This window comes from Lepeophtheirus salmonis, chromosome Z, assembly GCF_016086655.4.
Source record: "Lepeophtheirus salmonis chromosome Z, UVic_Lsal_1.4, whole genome shotgun sequence".
Classification (NCBI taxonomy): Eukaryota; Metazoa; Arthropoda; class Copepoda; order Siphonostomatoida; family Caligidae; genus Lepeophtheirus; species Lepeophtheirus salmonis.
The window spans coordinates 8836697-8842205 of NC_092584.1; the positions used below are offsets into that span (position 1 = coordinate 8836697).

Sequence of the window (5509 nt, forward strand, 5' to 3'; positions counted from 1 at the left end):
AGAATGACATTTATTGATTAAGAAATTTCTGTCCAGGGTCTGAATTTCTATAACAACTCATTTATGAATGAACAAAGAAAAGTTGGTCTAACACTGTTATCATTTTAAACTACATGGTTTGAGAAACTTAAAGTGGAATGTTAATCAGTGTTAATTTTCTCAACAATATATAGAAGTTTAAAGATTTTTTTTTATATACTATTTTATTTATCTTTTTTGTATAAACAAACTTGTATAAACATTTTTTTATCCTGCAATCATGAGTAATCATCAAGTCAGGAGGAAGTGCATCTCAGATCTTTTAAATGCTGGAGTTGAGGTGTTGACGAGGTCATTATCTTTGAATTCAAGTGCCCAAGGAACTTGGTCTTCAAATAGTGACCATCCTGGAGAAAAGACCTCTCCAGGATGTCAGGAAGTGATTATAATTTGGGTTCACAATTTCACCCTTCTCCCCCCTTCTATCCAAGTTCGTACTTTGTGAATGTCCCCTTATTAATAAAAAAATCATCAATACGGGTATGAATCTATTTCAAAATATTGATCCCCTCCTCTCAATATCGAGTGTCCTCTTTTTCATGAACCAATTTCCCACTGACCTTGGCAATCTTCTGGATTCACTTGGAAGTGGTCCCTACTTTTAAAAGAGCGATAATCTATTCCATATTGGATTCTTCCATTTTTTTATTTACAAAAATATATGTTCCAGGCAATTATGAAAATTTAATATATTTTCCGAAAGAATTCTATTTAACAACACAACCTCTCAGATAGTTATTTTATGCGATACAAGTCTTTAAAATAAAGGAAATTTTAAAAAGCTTCCCTGAATATATTAAATAAACCAATTGATATGAGTAATTATATACAGTGTTGATAATTATTGGGGCTCAGCCCCCTCCCCAAAAGGATGTAAGCTAGCAACGCCCCTGATCCTTACATTTGGAGTATCAAGATTCCGGGGTCTCTTTTTCAATATTAAAAAAAAAAGAAAAAAAATACTGTCTCTCTTGTATCGTTATTGTTATTATTTTAATAAAATAATTATAAGTTGCATAAGACAACATCTGAGGTTTGACAAATCCAGAATGTACTGGTTAAGGATTTCGAAAGATTTAAATTTTGGAGGAATTTATCTACAACACCCAGTATATGCATATTAATGCATTCTTAGTAATGATATGCATTTATTTTGTTTAAAAAAACCTGTTTTTTTTTTTGTTTTGTTTATAGAAAAAAACAGCTCATTCAATTTTATGGGATAACTCATCCGGCATATTCTTTTGCATATAATAAAATAGGCTTAAGTATGATTTACTGGGTGGTTGAGTGAAGAAAAACATTGTTTATTTTGGAGTGATTGAAGAAAAAAGATTTGATATTAAAACATCAAGCAATGCCTTCTGGAATAATTACATCCCGTCTTAATTAATTAAAATGCATAAGAATCAGTAACCAATACCGTTTTAGCTAGAAATAAGATATATCCGTGTTATGTATTGTCTTTTATTTACTTTTAGATAATGACGTAGGGATTTGTTTTAAATAGATAGTAGGTACCTTGTGTTTTTACGAGTTGGTATATTTTAATAGTCAAATGTGTGTAGATCCTTTTAAATGTAATCCCTTACAGAATATATGTTTTAGTGTATGATTGTACCCCCAATCCAAAGGTGTTCTTATTGACTTTACTCCGGTCCGTTGCTTCCGTCTGTTGGTGGTGTTCGTAGAACATTACAATCAGTCATCATTATTTCTACCACACGAGACAGACTTGACATAAGGAACATATATTTAATTTATTTATTTATCTCTCTATTGAGAGTTTTTTGGATTTACAAGGAAAAATTCTCATCGACTATCTAGAAATCCGTAAAACTATTACAGGTGCATATTATTTATTGGTAATGGACGGTTTAAAAACCAGCCTGCAAGAGAAATGCCAGCGATTCGCCACAAAAAAGTCATTTTCCATCATGACAATGTACCAGCTCACATCTCAGCAGTTGTGATCGTAAAACTACTACAATAGGGTTCTGACTTGAGATGCCTACAGTACTAAAAATCTCTCACACATTCGCTCTTCTGTCATCCCTCACCATATCAAGGATTTTATCAATGATTTCTGGAGTAATAGGGCGTCCAGAACGTTCAGCGTCAATTGTGCCCATATGGCCAGTTCGGAAATTTTGAAACCACTTATCAACTGTTCTAATCGAAGGTGCAGAGTCCCCATTATGTTTATCAAGCTTCTTTTTAAGCTCTTGAGGCGTTTTGCCTTTCTTAAAGTAACGTTTAATCAGTACACGAAATTCTTTTTCGTCTATTTATTGAAAATCTCTCCACTTCACCCATTTAAACGATTGCCAAACAGGAATATATAGACCTACCTGGTTGAAAGTTTGTGTGTATTTTTTCTAGAGATGCTACTAACTAAACATAACCTCCGTACGCCTCAGTAGTGTCATCTCTCATACTTTGCACGGACTTCTCAAAAGACCCTAGTATTTTGCCGTTTCCTTTGCTCGATACAATAAAAGTAACGAAAGAGTAGTTCTTGAGTTTGAACTTGACACCAGTTGAGTAGGCTCTGTCTGTATGTACATTGAACATATACTAAACAAACGCTTGAGAGTGAAAACAAATTGTTCTTATTCAACTTTAATTCACCTGAGAAATAAATATTTTTAGCTTTTAGAAAAGCGTAAATGTAAGTATCTATGAATGAATATGACAAAAAATACTTACTCATTAAAATTAATGTCGACTGTATTTGACAATTTGTTCTTTCTTCTAAGTTTCTTTCATTGTATAAGTAATTAAAAAAAATTTTTTTTTTTTGTTGAAATGTTCTTTTCTTCCGAATTTTTATTTTTCTGTACAAATACTGGCTAGTGAATTAATTTTGTACAATCTTACATGCTGTACTTCATTAGAACCCTAACGGAGTTAAATGAAATCGAACATATAACACAAAAAAGAGAGAATGTGTTATTTGGAGTCGAGTATTGCTGTAACGCCCATTTACTAAAAAAGATTATAAATTTTCAGGATGGTTTAAAGTTATGATCATATATCACTGTAGCATTTCATTATGTCTTATAAATAATCAAATGTATCAGTGTCCCTGGATGAAAACAACCCGAAATTTTGAAGACTTAGGGTCTATGAACGATCACTCAATTTGCTCAAAAAATTGCTTATTTTTCTATACGGGTATGAAATAGATTTACAAAATTTGGGGTTTAGTTTACAAAACAGTTTCTGATGATTCTTTGATGATATTCTTCGAGCAAAAATCCACGTACAAAAACCCTAGGAAGAGATGTGTGAGCGAGCCAGATCCTGACACCAGCCGATTAGAGGAAGGATACATTTGGCTCAAAATAAACCGTTGAATAATCTTTCTTGAGCCTTACAGTAGAGGAAAAATACTTATGCCACAAATTATGAAATCCTGATCTTCCATTTATATAAATAATTGAAGGTTTAACCAATGGTGATGAATATGTTATGTCTTCAACTAGCAAGACTCCTGAACATTATCATAACTTCATATTTGCTCCAACTACTTTTGTGGGCAATGAACAGTCTTTTAATATGTTCAAAACTACCAATACGGATGCAAGAAAAAAATTACATTCTAAAATCTTAATTTGTCGATATAATATTACAAACTTTATGAATAAATTATGATAAATATATATAAAAAAAAAAAATACAAATAAATTTAAATTATCTTTATCAAACTCTATTTTTCTTTAAATACCAATAGCTCAATTGTGATATTTTGGGTTCTCATTTCACAATTTTTTAGGGCTCTTTTTATCTCATTTTGGGCAAAGAAATTATTATAAAATCCAAAATCTAGTCATTAGGTTGTATTCCTCATTTATTCTTTAAAAAAAGAAGGTTGTTCGATAGCACCCAAAAATTCGATTTTTGTCACATCAGACTACCAATTTAAATCCCATAGGAAGTTATTTTTTATTGAAATAAAAATTATCTGACAAACTCCCAGACGATTTTACAGCCTATTACGATAAAATACTCCATTTATAGTTACTGTTGAAGCATGGAGATCCACCTTTTCCAATCTACAATGATGAACCTTGTCAAGTTGATGGAAAACTTTCTATATATGATTCTATCCAACTTGGTTAAAAAATTTGCCTATCCTTCTAGCTTTGGAAAGTTTTCCAATCCTCTAAATTTGTTGTATTTAAGAACTATTGTCTGTAGAGTGGTTTTGTACATCAAAAGTTGCTAGATGATCCTTCCCAATGACTGACCAATCTCGTTCAATTTCAAAACTTTTTCCATCAGTTCAAAAGAGTACTATGACACTGTTTTGAACTATTATGGGTTTTTATTTAGAAAAATAAATAATCTTACATCGTGTGAGAGAGAAAAAGATCGGGATGATAAAAAAAAATCGGGGTAACTCTTTCATTTGATCTGATACCCTTCTCATTGTTGAATGTTCATGTCTTTTTTCCTCTGATTTGGACACTTTGATGGACCTGTGAAATGCGTGGGTGATTTTTTGTCGAAGGAAAACATATTATCTTATTGAAATACGTGAGTTATGATATTAAAAAGCATAAAATAAGAGATCAAATTTACCTCTTTCTTTTAGACTTATTTAAGAAGAATTTGAATTCATAATGGAATGAAAAAGAGGATTTATATTGATGTTCAAATGTTGTCATATAAATTTAATGGAGTCGGTGATTCATTGATACTTATATACATTTCTAGAGGAACAAAAAAATACCTTGGATTATTCCCACATAAGACAGCTAGATCTTAAAGCAAAGGATAAATTTATATCTAGGTTTCTAATAAGTTTTTGTGTGGAAAAAAATTTGATAAGCATAAATTTACAAAGAACACAAAAATACGAACTTGGGTACACAAAACCACATTTAAAAAACTGCTACAACGCAGCTATGATGTAACTGATATTGTGATAACAAATATATATGCAAGCAGTAATACCCTGCCCTTGACGTGTAATCATCACATGACGTCACGTTTTTCTAATTTATATCGATCCAGACCGTGGTACATCGACTCACTCAATTTAGACTGATGGATAATCGGTCCGGTTCATTCAGTCCAGAGCGATCCAATACTAATTTCAATCAAATACAAAAATAATTTTTTCACGACACAAAACGTAATCAAAATGTTGCCGTGACCAGGATTCGAACCTGGGTTACTGCGGCCACAACGCAGGGTACTAACCACTATACGATCACGGCTATAACTTATTATGTAGCATATTAAGTTTTGAAACAATATTTATTGTATCACGCCTTTCAAGTCTCACAAGCACTTCCGCAAGACAATTTTATACCCTCCCAAGCATGACTCTCCATTTTAGTTGCATTGACATACTTGATCACTAATATCAATATTTCCCTTTTTTTATTTCTCCCCTTACACATTTATTCCTTCACTATAGGTGAATAAGCGGACATTTTCAAAAGACGGTTGAAGTAAG

At 31.9% G+C, this 5509-nt stretch overlaps 1 non-coding gene across 1 annotated transcript; it reads right to left on the reverse strand.

The window, feature by feature from the left end:
• Positions 1-5195: 5195 nt before the first annotated feature.
• TRNAH-GUG (transfer RNA histidin (anticodon GUG)) lies at positions 5196-5267 on the reverse strand. Its single transcript has one exon. It is a non-coding gene; the product is annotated as a tRNA-His (tRNA).
• Between the last annotated feature and the right edge of the window lie 242 nt (positions 5268-5509).